Here is a 21,129-nt window from a genome sequence, read left to right on the forward strand (position 1 = left end):
GACAATTGATCATTTCACGTCAAAGTATTTAGCATCATGACAATAAAAGTAGCTATGAAAAGATGGCCAATCATCCTCCTAAATCAACTTAAACACTATGTAAACTTAGGCAGACTAGGAGCAAGTTCTAGAAACATATACACGAAGATAATAAATCACACAAGAAAGAAATATATGGCTCAAATCTCACAAGGTAAAAGTATGATTCAAGGCGAACAAGCAATTGACTAATTATGCACCTTTTTACCAAACCATCAAATCAAAACGTCAAGCCATACTTAAACATGAATGGAATTAAATATCATCGGCAACTCAGTCTAATGTGTCCCTAAGCATGCATGTTTCTAAGTTCTTAATGTTAAGTTCATGACATGGATTCACCTTCGGGTTTTTAAAACAAAACAAAAACTTAACTAAACACTTAAAACAAAAACAAAACCTAAACTCATGGTCCACCACTTCATCCCCTCAAACTTATTTACAACAAAGTGTAAAATAAGTTTGTAGAGTCGGTAGGGACGTGTGTAAACTACTAAAACGAAAACATACCTTGAAAAATTTCGCGTAGAGGTTGGACGGGGCGAAAATTCGAGAATCTCGAAAAATCGCGCTGGATTCTACTATTGGGCGGCGGTCGCCGCGGCCTGTTCGGCGGTCACCGCAATTAAGGCAAAACGTTTCCAGTGAGCAGCTGGCGGCCCGCCAGGGCATATGCGGCAGTCGCCACGCGCGTGTCAAAACCTGCGAAATTTTTTCAAAAATATGAAAACGAAATAAAAACCAAAATGTACTTAAAAACTGGAAATAAATGGTCGGGTTGCCTCCCAACAAGCGCTTGTTTTTCGTCTCTAGCTTGACGTTCTTTGAAGCTCATGAGTTATCCCCCATCATGGGAATTCCTTTGGGATTCCTTTGTACCTACAACACATAATATTTGACAATCCCCCAAACTTACACCAAATCAAGGTGTAAAAATAATCACATGCAAGACCAAGTATACAACCTTGATTCAACAATCATCCCCCGTCATGATCTCTATCCCCCAATAATGTGCAAGAATTTTCAACAAAAGACCAAGAACATGCAAAACAAGATAAGCTCAAAAATATACACAACTCATGCAAGATAAATGTAACGACCCGCCCTTCTAGGGTATAATAAATACGGCGATCGTTAACTAAGCGGACTTAAATGCAACAAAGATCATAGGCTAGGGTTTCGTTTAAAGGGATTTTACCAAAGTATTTAATGAACTATTCAAGCAACAAAACAACGGCTTAATCAAGAAAACCAATGATGAATAGATATCATAATTTATGCCCCAAAAGACAAGGGTTTAATATAATCCAAAACGCATCATGTCTCAATATTCTAAACCAAAAGGAATAAGTTCAAACTCAACCAAATAATAATAAGTTTCATGTTTCAAAATGATCATATTATTCAATTTACTTGCTCAACACCGCCAACCGCTTGTCGCCGCTCAACCTGCACCTAGGGAAAACACATGCAGGGCTGAGTACTATAAACACACTCAGTGGACTCGTGCCGAAAACAGTTTTATCAAAATATTAGTTATCATGTCATTTCCAAGTGTCCATCGAGGTTTTATCTTTAGAAATTCCCGAGGCACCAAAATATTCCTTTTATCCAAAATCACGGTCGCGCAACCATTTTTCTCATCGACGTTTACCATATCCTCATTCTACATGACAAAGAATATGGCCGCATTCCAGGTCACTAGACCGGCCAACCCGTACGCTGGCACACGGTCTAACATTGGTGTAAACTAACCCAAGTAGAGTTTGCGGCTCTACAAGGATCCAAATTCGATTAAATCAATAGTAGCATAGCCACAAGGGATAGGCACGACAAAACAAATAATAGCATGATAACACATATCTCATTCTCATCAATACAGATTTAGGACGATGTCCTTATTTTAAAAGAAAAGCCCACCTCGATGGCTTAGATCGCAAGTATTCTCTTCCCTTTGCTATCACGTTGTGAGCGCGAGTTATCACCTCTTCTTGATAAAAACGATCGGTAGAAACAAAGTAGAATTTTTGATTCTTCAATGATTCTTGAGGCTTCAACTTGAATTCTTTTCAAACTATGAAGAACTCTTAGAGAAAAATAGAAGAAAAATTGAGAGAGAGAGAGAGGGGGAGAAAGTGGCGTGAACTTGGGAGAGAGGGAGGCGTGATTTTTGAGATTTAGTTTAGAGTTTCACTCTTATTTATACAGTGCAAAATATAATATCTTTAATTAAATAAATTAAAGATTTGAGAAGATTTGGAAGAGTGTAGTTGGCGTGAAAAAGAATAAAAGGGAGTTTTGAATTCTATGCTATTTAATTAGCATATGATTTAATTTGATATTTCACGGAGTAGAATAAAATATCACGGAGCAGAATAAAATAATAAATCCTCCCAATAAATATGGAGTAGGCGATTTTATGCCTAGGATTTAAATTTAAATCCTAATTTAAATAGGATATGGCAAGATCTCCTTAGATATGGTAAGATTTGTTCGGATATTTATATTTATTCATGGAAGGGAATAAATAAGGGATCAAATAATATAACAAAATAACTCCTTCTCCCATAAATAGGAGATTTTCGAAAATCTCCTTGGAATAAACATAGGGGTCGATTTTCTCGTGGAGAAAATAAGAAATAATTGGACTTTGGATTTAATTTGGATAATTATCCCAAGCGAATAATTAAATCCAAGAAAAATAGGATTTCTTCTCCAATAATAAAAGGGGTCGAAAATTCCAATTATAGGGTATATGATATTTATAAATATGATATTTATAAATATCCTATTTAGTCTCACTCATCCCTTAGGAAATAATTCGCCACAATATATATTTTACCCCGCATCAAAATATTCACACAATCATTTCACAATCAACCATTTTACTTCCACCTCATATTCTCAATACATTGACCTTTCAACGGCCACGTCATGTTTTCTACATCTTTGACTATTCAACCGCCACGTCATATACTCAACATATTTGACTATTTAATCAATCTCAACTCCAAATCGCAATTAGGTCACAAATGAAGGGACTGGCAGCGGAAGCGCACACATAAATCAATTACATAATAATTCAGATCTATTTAGCGGATTATTTAGACAAATTCTATTCGCGTAATTATCACATGTATCATGCTCATAACTCAAATAATAACATGCTTTAAATTAATTGAAACCTAAAACATGCTTTTCTAAGGTTCAGCCATTATACCTTGATGATTCTCCAAAGAATCGAAGATGGCTAGCGCCTTCTCCACGTGAAGATCTTTTAGTACAAAACCACGGATCTTCTGACTGGTTCCCGGATTGTGAACTGATATCAGGGTGGGCTGATCTCACCAGCGCACTAGGACTTAAATAGAGAAGACAGAAATCCTTTCCCACGGAGGAGAAAAATTCGACCTCTACTAGGAGTAGGGGGGCCAGAAAATTTTGAGAGAAAAACAAGTGTATGTTCTGTCTCCTTTATTCTCCTATTTATAATAAGTCACATATTGGGCCCAGTCAGGGATCTATGGAAGACTTTGGATATGGGCTCCTCCAATTAGCTTTTTACTAATTAAATTAAACCCAATTTAATATAAGCTTAAAATTGGAATATTACGAGCAGCCACTACAGAAGTAATACTGCACTCCCCATCCAAATCCAAAATTACAAGTACTTCGGGTTTTCAATACTTTATATTTATTTCCCGCGCTTAAGATAGAAACATCCATTAATTAATTATTGTCTGCTATGGACTTAATTAATTAATATCTTATTTATTCCAAGAGAGGACTCAGCAAGAAAATATTATTTATTATTCATAGAGTAATTAAACTCCAACTAGCTAGGTTCCGAATAATAAAACCTTATTTCAAGCTTCTCTTGAGGATGTTATAAAACGAGACTCACCTCGCGCACGATTCAATATAATAGCAATCCTAGCACCGCTAGATATTAATCACCACTACCTAATATACTAGGCTTATTGGGTTGCGAAAAACCCGCACCATTTGGTAAGTCAAAGTAGTGCATAATCAATACCGTATGCTTAATGCTAACGTACATTGATTGAGAAATAATTTACGAGACCTCGTCTTTCAGTAGATAGCATAAAGACTGTCTCGCTGTTAGATCCATTCAGTGCTATACCACACCAACGTCATCTTATTTCGTAAGTCTTAGAAATCATGCAATTAAACCACTCATCAATTAATCCACATACTCCATAGCATTAAGAGCATTTAATGCAAAAATTTTATGTCTCGAAAATTAGGGTTCGAAAAAGTGGGGCGTTACATTCTACCACTCTTAAAAGAAATTTCGTCCCAAAATTTGGTACCTTCATGGGAAGAGTTCCGGGTATAGTTCCATCATCTTGTCCTCAAGCTCCCACGTGACTTCTTCGTTTTCGTGGTTTCTCCATAGTACTTTTACACTAGCAATGGATTTATTTCTCAAATTCTAAACCTTTCGGTTCAGTGCGACTTCTTCGTAGTGAATCACGTGCTTCGGATCGAACACATATTTTCGCAAATGCGACACGTGAAGCTTGAAATCGGATTTCAAGGAGGTTACCGATAGCAAACAGGGCCGTAGTGTCGAACAGATGGATCGGGAGTGCTATCAAATTGCACCATACTGCCGCTATTGGAGATTCACAGTAAACATCAAAATCCGGAGACCATTTAAATACCCGCATTGGGTGCCGATCAACGTACCATAGGGGGATGCCTTTTGGCCCACCAAGTAGGCGAGCATAATCCGCTAAATCATCAAACTGGATGAGGATGTGCTTCGCATTGATGTATTTCCACGAGAATGCCCTTGCGAATTTGACGTTGTCGAGGGCTTTCTGTATTTGGTGCGTTGTCGGGATGGAATGGGAGAATTTTCCGACAATCGCATGGCCCATATTAGTAGCAAGTTATTGAATTTCCACCCCTGAGAAGTATATTGACGGGATGTCATTGTTAAATGATGGGATTCCCAATCTCCTGATGTTAGTAGGCTCAAACACATGTGGTTCATTCGGTTCTCGAGTCTCTCGAACAACTTTCGTCAAAGGATGGAGTGAAAACCTCTTCGTGATTTTTTGCTTTTCCGGCTTCTTGATAGAGGAGCAGCGGTTGACTATTGGTGGTCGTGACCAAGTTGCGGTGGTCAAGCAGCGGCTGAGCAGATAAGCAGTCAAGAGATTCAGCCGTACCATGGATAGCTAGGTGGAGGATTGGGTTGATTTCTGAGGACTTTTGTTCCGTTGCTAGAGCTGAGTCACGTGACTCCTTTGGCAGGTAAGGCACCGGATTTGGCAAATTGACCATCTCAATGGTACATTCCGTAGGGGCGTCGATAGCTGCCAGCCTCCCATCCCAATCACTCCCTTTTTGTCTTCTCTATTGATTCGCCCGCCGGAGTCTTCAGTTCTGTCACCGGAGCAACATCCCTCGGAACTCCAAAGTTGTTGTTCGAACCATTAACTTCCTCCATCCGTTCTGGTTGCTGTTGATTACTCTCGTTAGCTGCTAGAGCTTCCCCTGTTTTCTCCTTATTGAAGGAGATGAATAGTTTGCACGCCGGATTAGCATCGTCGACGTCCTCCTCTGTCGCAAACTCAATTCTCTTCCGGAGCTGTTTATCCTCCGGAGTGGGGGATAGAATGAATCTTTTCCTACCCCCACCCTTGGTCGGAGGAGCAGGCGTGCTTTTCCTTGCTTTCAGCCTCGCCGTAGCAATTTTCACCGTGGCTGCCTTTGAAATTCGTTTTTGGGGGCACGACGAAGACTCTGATTTGAACACCATTTGGGATTCAGCCGTCTTAGCGGTTTCGTTGTTTGTAGTGTCCCCAGGGGGTATTATATCAGAAATTTCTGGTGGAGCCGGCATAAACTTGGGGCCAACCGGCACCGCCGGAGGGGGTGAATTCGCAACCACTGCTTCAATCGATTGCTGTTAGAACGGGATAAAAGTAAGATGTGGATCGGCGGTGGATCATTCACCAGAAGTCCATCGAGAGAACGTTTCTCTTAGAGAGAGAAAGTCTTTTCTCGTAGGTGAGTTCTCTCCTCGTGCCAAAATGCGTTTTGACTCCCTTTTATGGCTCAAATATGCACATTTCTTACAAAGCACGTCAAAATACCAAAACAGATAAAATATGCAAATAAAGGATATGTAATGCAACTTTGACATTAAAAATGGACCAAATATTGGTCCATTAAAAATGGACCAAATATTGATTCTCAGAGTGTATGTACTCTACAATGTGTAACCTTTCACTCCATCTTGATATCCAAGGAAGATACGCTTCAAAGCCCTAGCTTCAAGTTTTCCTTGTCTGATGTGAGCAAAAGCCTTGTAGTCAATAACTCTTATCTACTGGTATCCACCATGACTCTCATACTATCTGTTATCTGGGGTATCATGCTTAATCTTGAGCTTGGGCAATTATTAATCGATTTTGAACTAGTAGAAACATCATCTGCCCCAGAACTTCTTAGGCAACCCAGAATAGAACATCATGCACCTTACACTCTCAAGCAATGTTCTATTCATTCTTTCTACAGTTCCATTTTGTTTTGGGTTTCATGTTGCAGAAAATATGCCTTTTGATTCCTTTTTCCTTGCAGAAAATATAAAATTCCCTTGATGTGAACTCAGGACCATTATTTGTTGTTAAACACTTTAGACCACATCCCTTTTCAACTTCAACTGCTTTGCACCAAGTTTTAAACATAATAAAAGTCTCTGATTTTTCTTTGAGGATCCAGATCCAGACTTTCTTATTGAAATCATCTCTTATGCTCAAGAAATATCTCCCACCTCCTATGGAATTTGTTGGACTAGGGCCCCATAAATCACTATGACAATAGTCTAGTGGCCTTATGGAGCTGTGCTTCCCTGAGCCGTAGGGTAATTTCTTTCCCTTTCTCAGCAAGCAAGATTCACACATCTCAAATACACCACGATTCAATGAATCCAGACATCTCCATCAACAAATCCACAACCTCCAACAACAAACCAACAGATCTCAGCTCCAAACATCCAACAATCAACAATAACGAAAGCTAAAAGCAAGAAATAAACATCAACTCAGCGATATCCAACAAAAACCAACATAAACTTCCATAATAAAGAGAAATAGGTTCAAATCCAGTAGATCAAAGCAAGAAACTAGAGTTACGGAACTTAAAAACCAACAATACTAAACGAAAGCAAGTAAATATTGTTTTTTCGCCTTCACAAGGCGGTGTTACACAACAGCAAAATAACGATGAGAACCACGGTGGCCAGAATCCTCCATTCTCCAAGTGCGCAACAAGTGAAAATGAGAAATTTGAAGTGTGGAACTAAGGCATGGAACGAAAGCTTGAGCTAAGAGTGTGAGTAGAAGTGGCTGCCTTGTTCTTCAAGGTTGAGCTCTTTATATATGTGAGGCTCTGATTCCTGGGTATCCCTCTGGTAATTGGACGCTTTTGCCCATGAATAAGACTCTCTAAAATAATCTGCTATTGCTCCATTCTACTCTTGTCGCCAACTTTTGATTCTCCCAGGTCCGAACGACGACTTCTAATTTTTACTTCAATTCCATCTCTTTTACATCTGCCAGGTCAGGTAACAGCAACTCCTAGGTCTGACAGATTTACTACGCACCTGAAGTCATAAACACAGATCAACGCCCCAAATGCACAGAATTTTAACCCAAAAACAATGCATAAAATGAGCCTTATCAAACTGCTCACACTTAAACCATACTTGTCCTCAAGTATAAAGACAAGAAAAAGGAATAAGGCAAGTTTCAATGCATGGTTTCCCCTTAACCGACTCTAATAAAAGGAAAAAGACTCAAACTACTAGATCTAGACGCTAAAGGACCTAAACAAAGAAAACAGACAAAAACACATATACTTAAACACATTGACACATAAATGCATAAACCGGTTCATTTTCTAGAAGCCATCCCCACAAGATTAAGGTCAATCCAAGAACCTACAGTCTCGGAATCTTCCCCTTCACTTCTTCTATCTAATCGGCTTGTCAATTTGTCAAGATAGCCTCTAACTTCACTAACTGTTGGATTCGCTCTATCACTCAATCCTCACCAGGGATGTTAGGATCGTTCGCTCTTATATTGCCATACCACTGATGCCTCGGGTCAGAGAGTTCTTCCGTTTTTACTCTTATTGTAATTTTTTCTCCTTCCCTCCTGGACTTTGTCCAGCTTATACCTCCCTGGACTTCGTCGAGCTTATAGCCTTCCTTCAAAGGTGAGGGCTTTGTCAGACTCCTCACTAAAACTTCCGGATTCGACGGTTCTTACTTCAACTCGGATTTCTTCTAGCTTCGCATCCAACCGTTGTGCTGCAACAATCCTCGTTCTTAGATCGGGTTCTATCACTAAGACGGCGATTCGACTTTCCACTGTTTCGGGCGACACTACCACTTCCCATCGCAACTTGCTAAACTCTCGTACCAAGCTTTCCTCTTCTGTCAGGAAAGTAGCCAATTGCGAATGGTCTCTCCGGCTCAAAGCATCTGCCACGACATTTGCTTTGCCTGGGTGGTAGTTGATTCCACAGTCGTAATCCTTCACTAGCTCCAGCCATCTTCGTTGTCGCATGTTCAAGTCCTTCTGCTCGAAGAAGTATTTCAGGCTCTTGTGGTCCATAAAGATTTCGCATCGTACTCCGTAGAGGTGATGCCTCCAAATCTTTAGGGCATGTACCACGACTGCTAACTCTAAATCGTGGGTTGGGTAGTTCAGCTCGTGTGGTCTCAATTGTCGGGACGCGTAGGCGATCACCTTGTTGTTCTGCATCAACACGCATCCTAATCCAACCTTCGAAGCGTCGGTGTATACTACGTAGTTCACTCCACGCTCCGGCACGGCTAACACTGGTGCGGTGGTCAACTTCTCCTTCAAGAGTTGGAAGCTCGCTTCACATTCCGGCGTCCAGTTCACTTTGACTCCCTTCTTGAGCTGTTGGGTCATCGGTCTCACGATCTTGGAGAATCCTTCTATGAACCTTCGTTAGTATCCTGCCAAGCCCAGGAAACTCTGAATCTCATTCGGTGTCGATGGCGACTTCCATTGCTGCACCGCTTCCACCTTGGCGGGGTCCACTCTGATTCCTTCTGCTGACACAATGTGTCCTAAAAAGTTTACTTCCTTCAGCTAGAATTCACACTTGCTGAATTTGGCATACAACTTCTCCGTCCTCAGCGTCTCCAGCGCGATTCGTAAATGTTCCGTGTGCTCCCTTTCGTCCTTTGAGTAGACTAGAATGTCATCTATGAACACTAGGACAAACTTATCTAAGTATGGGTGGAATACTCGGTTCATCAGGTCCATAAATACTGCTGGGGCATTGGTTAGACCGAACAGCATCACGACGAACACATAGTGACCATATCTCGTGTGAAAAGCAGTCTTTGGTAAATCCTCCTTGCGAACCTTCAGCTGGTGGTATCCGGATTTTAAGTCCATCTTTGAAAACACGCCGGCTCCTCGGAGTTGATCGAACAGGTCGTCTATCCTTGGTAGTGGGTACTTGTTCTTGAGGGTCAATTTGTTCAACTCTCTATAGTCGATACACATTCTCATTGACCCGTCCTTCTTCTTGACGAAGAGCACCGGTGCGCCCCATGGCGAAACACTGGGCCTAACGAATCCGAAATCCATGAGATCTTGTAGTTGTATCTTGAGTTCTTCCAATTCCTTAGGCGCCATTCGGTACGGTGCCTTGGATACAGGTGCGGCTCCAGGTTCAAGGTCGATCGTGAATTCTAACTATTGATCTGGCGGCGGTCCCGGTAACGCTTCGGGGAAAATGTCTGGAAATTCTCTTACGACAGCGACGTCCTCTATATTCTTTTCCTCCTTCTCTTCTCCATTAAGATAGACGAGGTAGGAAGGTCGTCCTTTCTTTATCATCGTGGCGGCTTGCAGTGCATAGACTATGGCGGTTAGCCGGTTCATCGAGATTCCTTGATACACGATGGGTTCTTTTCCTGGGGCTTGTAGGGAAATCTGTCTCTCCTTACAACGAATCGTCGCAAAGTTCGCGGTCAACCAGTCCATTCCTAGGATTATATCGACGTCTCCCATCTGGAGTACAACATTAATGACAAAAATAGAAGGGTTAGAACAATACTTCCCTTCTTTCGGCCCTTTAGGCTTCGTAGTGTCGGTCATCATCACGATTCTGCACTTGTACTCCATCTTGGTTCTGTGTGCCTCCTTGTATTTCAGCACTTCGCTCTCTATCTTATAGGTGGACTTGCTAGCATTATCGCTAAGCGTGATCTCCCCCTACCTACATCAATAAGAGCTTTGCTTGTGGAGAGAAAATCTTTGTCGAGGATTAGTGGCACATTTTTATCAACTTTCAAATCAAGTATAATGAAATCAGCGGGGAAGATGAAATCATCTACTTTTACCAATATGTCTTCGATCATGCCCACCGCCTTGATTTCAGAGTTATTGATGTGAATCAAATTGTAGTCCTTTATTGCATTATGTTAACGCACTTTTTAAGATGAAAAATGGACTCATTTTGATATATTATAGGACAAAAGACCAAACTATAAGAGAGAGGAGAAAGAAAACATGATCCGAATCTGAACAGTAATCAGCCCTTGAAGATCAATTTCCAATGCTTCTAAAAGTCCACCATTGCATTCACCTTTGAAAGATCTTCACATGGATACGTCGCGCGCCTCAATCGGAGTCCGGATGAAGAAGATATGACTGTTTTGCCCTATAAAACGTCGGGCCGGGCAAAGTTGACTGGGCCTTTTTTTCAGCCCAAACTATATAAAAAGCTAGGGCACGACTTCCTATGGAACTTTTTGGTGGCTGGAACGATTTTTGAGAGAGAATTAGAGCTTGGAAGCCACAGTTGAAGAAGAAGAGCAAGATTGAAGCTTCATCCACCCAAGCCTTGTCCCCCATGGTATCTTTAGCTTCTTTCCTTGTTATTGTGACCACCATGGGTGGCTAGAGCTTGGGATTACTCCTAATTTTTAGTAGGCGTTGTTGAACATGAACCTCTTTATTTGAAATTTTATGATTTCCTTATTTGAATCTTTGGTGATTATTCTTATCCTTGTTGAGGTTAGCATGTAAACTTAATTTGAAAATTGCCTTAATTCTTATGTCTCTTTAACTTAGAATAAGGAGCAAACAAAGATAAAGAACCTTCGAGTTAGAACCGATTAGGTGATAAACGGGGGGTCGATCCTTTGTGTTGAATTTTGTTAGAAGCTAATCCCGTGCTTAGTATGCGACTGTAGGAGTGAGGGGTTGGTGAGTAAGCCTAGGAGACATGATCAACCTATCCTAGGTGTACAATTACTCGATCAGTGATCAGCTGCGAGCGAGTGAAAAATCAACACGATCCCTAAAAGCATTGGAAAAATAATTAGGAAATAGAAGTCATTTGAAAAAACAACCCAAACCAAATTAGGAGTAGTTCTTCCCCTTTATTTTGCTAATCTCAGGTTTACTTTCTTGATCTATTTGCTTGAGTCATTTGTCCAAACCTATAAAACTACAAATTTATCGCTTTTTAGTTAGATTTAATTGTTTTAGCAATTAATCTCCTCCTTGTGGGTTCGACACCTTTTATACTGCATTGCACGTCTGTATATTTGCAGAAGTAGTATTTTTTGGGAATTATAACTTGTTTTGTGTACTTAAATTAGACCCTAAAAATTACAACAAGTTTTTGGTGCCGTTCCCGGGGAGGCATTAGTTGTTCGAACTTTATGTCATTTACTTTTTGTTTTTCTTAGCTTTATAGGTAGTTTAGCTTAGTTAATTTTTCTAGTCCTATTTTGTTTTCCACAGGATGCCCGTAATCCGTGTGTTTCTTGTGCAGATATTATATTGTGGAAGGAGGATGGAGCTTGTGTGGAAAGCACGTGATTAGTGGTCATCAAGTTCTAAAGAGGTTGACCGTTTCTCAACGGTTGGGTAACTGATGGCTTGATTCCCACTCTTAGGATTTTATGCTAGAACACTTTCCTTACTGCACACACTATTATTAGGACTAATCTCGGAGTTGTCGAGGTTCTCGCTTCCTGTAGAGGGGTGACATCGTGCCAACTTAACCCCTTATTTGCTTTGATTCGTGTTGTTGTGTTGTGCTTGGTATTTTCTGCTTGTCAGGGGTCCTAGTGTATGTTTACACGATCAAAGGTTTTAGCCGAGTTTGGTACCTTGAGTTCAGTGAGACAAAGACAGAGAGGTTTTGATTCAGGAAGTTCAGATTCAGAAGATACATTGTTGTTTGTCGAAAACATGAATGGTGGAGAGGGAAATGTGCCACCGGAAGAAAAATTTGGTGATTTTTTCCAAGAGGTCAATGATCATCAAGATGCCTTTGCAAATGCACCGGATAATGTCAACATACCTCCTCACTACATCGGTTTAATTACTGAAAGATCTCAGTTTTGGGGGAAGAGTGATGAAGACCCCATAGCCCATTTGAATATGTTCTATGAGCTCACAATGATTCAGTCAAAAGAATCCTTTTTCCTTTCACTCTACGGGAAAAGGCACGTCTACGGTATGATTTCTTGCCGGGGTACAAGATCGCCACATTTGAGGAGCTCAAGAAGAAGTTCTTGATTGAGTTCAATTCTATCGAGAGGCTGGACAAGCTTAGAGAGGCCATCCACAACTTTAAACAAGAGGATGATGAGACCTTCTCGGAGGCATGGTATAGATTCTCTGACTTTATTCGAAAATGCCCAAGTCATGGGATGGATCCAAATAAGGAGTTGCACAAGTTCTGCAAAGGTCTAACTTATGAAGATATGCGTTGGATCAATGCCGCGAGCAAGGAAGACTTGATGAAGGTGTCCTTTGATGAAGTGAGAGAGGTCTTCGAAACTCAAGCGGCGGCACAGAAGACTTGGCATGGCTCACGGAGAGCTAGTAAGAAAGCGGAGGCATTTCGTGATAGCTTGCGTGATGAAGAGTTGGCTTTGGTGAAAGGCCTTCACAACCATGCAGATAGGTGCTCCCTCCACTGATGCCATTGTGAAATGTGGAGTTTGCCAAGGGGATCACCACACTGATAAGTGTCAGCTTGTACAAGAAACTGAGGATGTGAATTATGTGGGCAACCGCCAAGGATACATTCAAGGCCCTAATCAATCATATTTACAAGGCGATCAGTTTCGCCAAGGGAACCAAGGAAATCAAGGGACTAGTGGAAATTGGAGGCCAAATGCACCTCCCGGGTTTGAAACAAAGAAGCTCGAAGTTGGAGACCCATTAGCTGCCATCTCTTCCTTCATGTCTGATAGCAAGAAAGAGAATGATCAGTACCGAAAAGAAAGTGATCAGTTCAAGAAGGATGTAATAGATAAGTTTCAGCAAATGGATGCCACCATTTTTTATTTTTTTTATTTTTTTAGAGGAAAATATTTTTATTGACTACATTGTGGAATTGTTGACTACAATTTACAATAAAATACCTTTTATATAGGCTGGAAAAATGCTAAACTACCTAATTAAAAGCTAACCAAATTACTATTTTATTTTCTATTTCAACACTCCCCCTCAAGATGGAAGGTAAAACAAATGCTACCATATTGGAAAGGAAGCATCAAACTAAGAAGAGAACTACAAAACAACTAAAATTTATTCTAACTCCAAGTAGAAAATACATCTTGAGCATTTAAAACAATTCTCCAAAAGCGTAGATGATCTCAAAGAACTGAACCAAATGATAGTAAATGTGCTCCTTTACAGCATCTTTCACCCAAGCATAAGATATTAGCCAGTAGAATCCAAAGGCCACACGCACATATATCTACCACAAGCACATATATCCATGAGAGCAAATCAACAGCAATGATCTTGTTACCAGTAGCAAATATTGGTACAATTCTCGTCGGTAACGAGAACACGAACTGGATCCTTGGCCACGATCTGAAAGGAGTTCAAACTTCTTCATTGTCGGTGAGTTGAGCATAAACCTCTCCGGCAACAATTGTTCACATGCTTCCCCAAACTACACCATGACTCTTGGAGAAAAACACCTAGAACACAAACAAATATCCTCCCAAAACACCAATCGAGAGGCATCAAACAGAATCACTCCTTACAAATGGATGCCACCATGAAGAGACCCAAATTGGGCACATATCATCGGCATCAAACACAAGGCCACCTGGAGGCCTACCAAGTGACACCATTCCAAATCCGAAAGGTAACGAGCAATGCAAGGCTGTTTTGAGAAGTGGAAGAGAGTTGGTTCCTCCTCCTATTATGGACACCCTAGGTGGTCCCGAAACTTCGCATACTGGGGCGGACGAAGTGTTAGGCTCAAAACCTTCGCAGGCAGGGGCGGACGAAGGGAGTGAGGGGACTACCGTGCTACCCCTAGGAGCGGAGCAAGGGCAAGGATCGGTTGCATCCGGCAACAGTGACAGAGGAGAGGGGAAATCCGACTCGCCAAAGAAAGAGAAGCCGAAGTTGAGCCCTGCCTTAGACCCCATGTCCCCATATAACTTTCCTCATTATCTACCACCCCCGCCATTTTCAATAACGGGGAAGAAGAGAAAGCCCTATCAAGAAAAAAGCTTTGAGTGGATGATGAATATGTTCAAAAAAGTTAATGTGGACATTTCTTTGGTGGACATGGTGATGAACTTCCCCAAATTTGCAAAGTTTTTCTAGGACATGATTGCCAACAAGGAGCATCTTCAAGAAAAAGGAGTTATGTCATTGAGCTCCAATTGCTCCCAGTTGATCTCAGGGAGTCTTCCCACAAAAAGGAGAGACCCAAAGGGTGTATTATCTCATGTGAGATAAGAAACAAGCATCTAGTCAAGTGTCTCCTTGATCAAGGGTTTGGTATATCATTGATGGCGTTGAAAACCGCCCGATCCATTGGATTGGAAAATAGAATGGAACCAATTGAGCTAGCTCTGCAACTAGCGGATCACTCCATAGTGAGAATGTCCTAGTCAAGGTGAACAAATTCATCATCCCTGTAGACTTTATCATTTTGGATATGGAGGAAGATAAAGAGGTTCCTATCTTACTCGGGAGACCTTTCTTGGCTACTGGAGATGTCTTGTTGGGTGCCAAGGATAACTCTGTAACTTTTAGAGTAAATGGGGAAGAGATCACAGTGAATGTGGAAAAGGCTATGAAAAAGTCTATGGATACAAAGGCTTGTTTGTGGTACATGCCCTTGACAAGTGCATATACAAGAAATCATGCTGCAGTGCACAGATTGAGGAGAGTGTATATGATCTTGCCGATCTAGAAAGTGAAGGCAATGAAGTTAAGTCATCAACCTGTGATGATAAGTTCGATTATGAAGAAAATGTTCAAGATGGGGTTGCATCAATGTACACTGAGAGTTGCTTTAAAGCAAGTTTGAAACCCTCAATTGAAGAACCCCCACTAGTGGAATTGAAACCACTTCCCTCGCATTTGAAGTATGCATTCTTAGGAAAATAGGGTAAGCTACCCGTTGTCATCTCCGCTCTCCTTAGTCCAAAAGAGGAGGATGACCTTATTGCTATCCTGAAACATCATAAGGGAGCAATTGGATGGAGCATAGCCAACATAAAGGGCATAAGCCTGGCTGTACGCATGCACAAGATCTTGTTAAATGAAGGCAGCTCTCCAACAAGAGATAGGCAGCGGAGACTAAACCCAATGATGCAGGAAGTTGTGGAAAAAGAGGTGATAAAACTGCTTGATTTTGGCATCATTTACGCTATATCTGATAGCGAGTGGGTTAGCCCAGTTTCAATGTGTACCTAAGAAGGGGGGAGTGACAGTCACGATGAGTGAGAACAATGAGGCATTACCAACGAGGTAGGTGAATTCATGGAGGATCTGCATGGACTATCGGAAGCTAAATGCGGCGACGAGGAAAGTTCACTTTCCGTTGCCCTTTCTTAACCAGTTGCTTGACCGCATAGCCGGTCATTCACATTATTGCTTCCTAGATGGTTACTCTGGCTACAATCAAATCACTATAGCACCGGAGGATCAAGACAAGACGACCTTCACATGCCCTAAGGGAACTTTTGCCTTTAGGAGGATGCCATTTGGGCTTTGCAATGCCCCAGCCACCTTTCAACGTTGTATGATGTCTATCTTCAATGATATGAATGAGGACATTATGGAGATATTCATGGATGACTTCTCAGTTTTTGGGTCCTCCTTTGATATTTGCTTGAACAATTTAAGAAGAGTGTTTCAACAATGCGAGTAGTCTAATTTGGTCCTAAACTGGGAAAAATGTCAATTTATGGTGCGAGAGGGCATTGTGTTGGGACATAGTGTGTCCGAAAAAGGTTTGGAGGTTGACCGTGCAAAGGTCGAAGTCATTGCTAAAATCCCTCCTCCAACCACGGTAAATCCCTCCTCCAACCACGGTAAAAGGGATAAGGAGCTTCCTAGGCCATGCGGGTTTCTATAGGCGCTTCATCAAAGACTTTTTAAAAGTAGCCAAACCGTTGTGCAATTTGTTGGAAAAGGAAGCCAAGTTTGAATTCACTTAGGCATGCTTAGAAGCCTTTGAGCTCCTTAAGAAGAAGCTAGTAGAGGCACCCATTATCATAGCCCCTGACTGGACACTACCATTTGAGTTGATGTGTGATGCGTAAGATTTTTACGTGGGGGCTGTCTTGGGACAAAAACATGGGAAACTATTTCATGACATCTACTATGCAAGCAAGGTCTTAAATAATGCCCAAGTGAACTACACCACAACAGAGAAGGAAACAGTAGTGTTTGCTTTCGACAAGTTTCGTGCCTATTTGTTGGGCACGAAGGTGGTTGTATTCACTAATCACTCGGAAATCAAATACTTGTTAGCAAAGAAAGATGCCAAACCGAGATTGATTAGATGGATTCTCCTACTCTCAGAGTTTGACTTAGAATTCAAGGATAAGAAAGGTTTTGAAAACCTTGTGGCAGACCATTTGTCTAGACTGGAGGGACTTGTCTTCTCAAAAGATGAACAAAATAGAGCAATCGCTGAGGAGTTCCCCGATGAGAAAGTATTAAGCATCATGATGATAGGGATGACTACTCCATGGTTTGCGAGTTTGGCCAACTATATAGCTGCAGGAATCATGCCCAATGACCTCTCATACAATCAAAAGAAGAGGTTTCTACATGAGGTGCTTGCATACTATTGGGATGATCCATACCTATTTCGACTTTGTAGTGATGGTATAATCAGAAGGTGTGTAGGAGAGTGGGAGCAACCCGCTATCATCTCCGCTTGCCACAGTTCTGACTACGGAGGGCATTTTGGTGCAAGACGCACATCCTTCAAAGTGTTACAATCGGGATTCTATTGGCCAACACTCTTTAGGGATGTTAAGGCATTTGTGGAGAAATGTGATACATGCCAACGTAGTGGAAATATCTCGTGGCGCAATGAGATGCCCATGAACAACATACAAGAGTTAGAACTCTTCGATGTTTGGGGGATAGACTTTATGGGCCCTTTTCCTAAGTCTAATGGGCACCAATATATCCTTGTCGCTGTGGATTATGTGTCCAAATGGGTAGAAGCGGTTGCATTGCCTACGAATGACGCAAAAGTGGTGATGAAATTTGTGAAGAAAAACATCTTCAACCGCTTTGGGACTCCAAAGGCCATCATTAGCGATGGAGGTTCACACTTTTGTAACAAAGTATTTGCGAACCTCCTTTCTAAGTATGGAGTCCATCACAAAGTAGCTACCCAATATCACCCCCAAACGAGCGGGCAAGTCGAGGTATCCAATAGGGAGATTAAGAGGATTCTTGAGAAGGCAGTTAGACCTTCAAGAAAGGATTGGGCAGCTAAGTTAGATGACGCTTTGTGGGCTTACCGCACCGCCTACAAAACTCCCATTGGAACATCTCCATACAAGCTAGTCTTTGGCAAAGCTTGTCACCTCCCAGTCGAACTTGAGCATAGAGCTTTTTGGGCTTTGCAATTGTTGAATCTTGATTATGAGGAAGCTTCAAGAAAGAGGAAGATGGACTTGAATGAGTTGGATGAACTCCGATTTGATGCTTACAAGAGCATGTCCCTCTATAAGGAGAGAACAAAGAAGTTACATGATGCGGCTATCAAGCCCAAGGAGTTTCATGTGGGACAACAAGTACTTCTTTATAACTCTCGTTTGAAGCTATTTCCTGGCAAGTTGAGGTCACGTTGGTGGGGGCCTTTTGTTGTACACAAGGTGTACCCCCATGGAGCGGTTGAGTACTTTGATCCCGCTACCAACCAATTGAGGAAGGTGAATGGGCATCGATTGAAGCCATACCTTATTGACCGAATGACCAATGAGGAGGTGATGGAAGAGACCCCTTTGGCCGAGCCCACTGTTTGAGAAAGAGAAGATGGAAGGTCTAGCCAAAGACGTTAAAGAAAGGCGCTAGATGGGAGGCAACCCATCATATGTGGTTTGAGTTTTTATTTGTTTATGTTTTTGTTTTGATCGCGAGGGTTTTCTTAACTCGGTTCTTTCCCTCGTTTTTTATCTTGAACCGGGTATTGAAAATAGTTTGTTTTCTAGTTTTGCTTTGTAGGAATAAGGATCAGCTACTTATGAGGAGCCGTGCCGAAGTAAGAAATACCCGACCCGCCCACCCCGACTTAACATGATTTAAGGGAGTCTTCTTACCCATTTCTTTACTATTGCATTTCATGAGTATGCACATTGGGGACAATGCATGATTTAAGTTTGGGGGTGTTCGCATGCTCGCTTGATTAGTGTTGATTTTGGCTTAAATTCTTCCTATATTTGTGTATAAGCATGCTTGATTTTCTTCTTTCGAATGTCACTAGGCACATGGTTTCCTTTAGGATTTGTTGGCGTGGACTTAGTTTCTCTTAAGAGTTGGGCCGCGGAACCTTTCTTTCACTTATTAACCGCTTGAGAGCTATAACTTCCATATTTCGATCAAGTGAATGTAGTGTCCTTAGGAGTCCGATTTCTTGAGCTAAGGAGAAAGGATAATTCCGGTTTTGAAAAATTGATGAAAAAAGGCCTTAAGGTTGATCTTCTAGACTTAAGCTTGATGAATTGTGAACTTGTTATTGTTGATGCATGAAAATGATTAGGCAATAGGACGTTAAGCCTCACATCCATATTATTACATGCCTTACCCTTCATAAACCCCTAGTGAGCCAATTTTGAGCTTTGAAGCCTTATTCTTTGTTGAAAATTTTAAGTCACTAAATGAGCCTATGTTATATGTCCTTGTTTAGCCCTTAATTCTCGGTCCCGATCACCAAGGTTAGAGTGCTAGCACATTCACGGGAGGGTTCCTTGTGTGACAAGAAGAGGCTTGTGTTTGAGCCATTAGGTGGTAAATGATGTTGTAACAAAAAAGAAAAAAAAAGTGATTTAAAAAAATAAAAATAGAATAAATGTATTGGTTTGTTAGTTTTGAGATAATGAAAAATCTCATTTTTGGGGGTGTGTATAGATTTGTAATTGAGATGTGAGATTTGTAATGGATGTGCTAGTGCTATAAAATTGGTGGTGAGTCACTTAGCCAAATATGATCCCACCTTGACCAAAAGCCTCATTACAACCAAATGATCAAAGTCCTTTGATTTGTGCATCACAATGACTTGTTAGTGGTTAGTTTTGTTTAAGTTTGGGGGAAACACCTTAAGTACCTTAAAAAAATAGAATAGCCGGAAGAACTCCTTTTGATGATCTAGTTATGACGGTTTGAGACTCTCTAGGCACTACCCGAGCAAACATTGGTGTAGTGGAGTGACAAGCTCTTAGGTGGTTGGTCGGTTGGTTGGTGCACATTGCATGTTCCAAAGTCTTACTTGCGAGTGAATGCGAGGTCAATCCAATAAGTTTTGAGGACTTGTGAGGGTCGGAGTGATGTGAGAAGAATGATCATAGAGGTCTAAAGAGTGTGTTTTGTATTGACTTGCTCGGGATGAGCAAGACTTAAGTTTGGGGGTATTTGATGTGAATCAAATTGTATTCCTTTATTGCATTATACTAACACACTTTTTAAGATGAAAAATGTACTCATTTTGATATATTGTAGGACAAAAGACCAAACTATAAGAAAGAGAGAGGAGAACGAAAACATGGTCCGAATCTGAACAGTAATCAGCCCTTGAAGCTCAATTTTAAATGCTTCTACAAGTCCACCATTGCATTCACCTTCGAAAGATCTCCGCATGGATACCTCGCGCGCCTCAATCAGAGTCCGGATGAAGAAGATATGACTGTTTTACGAAAACTGCGCATTGCAGTGCAAAAAGCCCGGCCGGGCGATTGTTGTCCTAAAAAATGCCCGGCCGGGCAAAGTTGACAGGGCCTATTTTTTCAGCCCAAACTATATAAAAAGCTAGGGCATGACTTCCTATGGGACTTTTTGGCGGCTGGAACGATTTTTGAGAGAGAATTGGAGCTTGAAAGCCACACTTGAAGAAGAAGAGCAAGATTGAAGCTTCATCCACCCAAGCCTTGTCCTCCATGCTATCTTTAGCTTGTTTCCTTGTTATTGTGACCACCATGGGTGGCTAGATCTTGGGATTACTCCTAATTTGTAGTAGGGTTGTTGAACATGAACTTATTTATTTGAATTTCTATGATTTCCTTTGCTTTTTAGTTCTTATCTTAGGTGATTATTCTTATACTTCTTGAGTTGAGCATGTAAACTTAATTTGGAAATTTCCTTAATTCTAATGTCTCTTTAACTTAGAATAAGGAGCAAACAAAGATAAGGAACCTTCGAGTTAGAACCGATTAGGTGATAAACCGGGGGTGGATCCTTTGTGTTGAAGTGTTAGAAGCTAATCCCGAGCTTACTATGCGACTGTAGGAGTGAGGGGTTGGTGAGTAGAGCCTAGTAGACGTGACCTATCCTAGGTGTACAATTCCTCGATCCCTAAAAGCATTGGAAAAATAATTAGGAAATAGAAGTCATGTGAAAAAACAAACCGAACCAAATTAGGAGTAGTTCTTTCCCTTTATTGTGCTAATCTCAGGTTTACTTTCTCGATCTATTTGCTTGAGTCGTTTGTCCAAGCCTATAAAACTATAAATTTATCGCTTTTTAGTTAGATTTAATAGTT

General features: G+C 41.2%; 1 non-coding gene across 1 annotated transcript; it reads right to left on the reverse strand.

The window, feature by feature from the left end:
• Positions 1 to 12,691: 12,691 nt before the first annotated feature.
• Positions 12,692 to 12,798, reverse strand: LOC125197585. The gene has a single exon (XR_007172121.1). It is a non-coding gene; the product is annotated as a small nucleolar RNA R71 (small nucleolar RNA).
• Positions 12,799 to 21,129: the final 8,331 nt, after the last annotated feature.

The sequence above is a fragment of the Salvia hispanica genome, chromosome 6 (assembly GCF_023119035.1).
Source record: "Salvia hispanica cultivar TCC Black 2014 chromosome 6, UniMelb_Shisp_WGS_1.0, whole genome shotgun sequence".
In the NCBI taxonomy this organism is placed as follows: Eukaryota; Viridiplantae; Streptophyta; class Magnoliopsida; order Lamiales; family Lamiaceae; genus Salvia; species Salvia hispanica.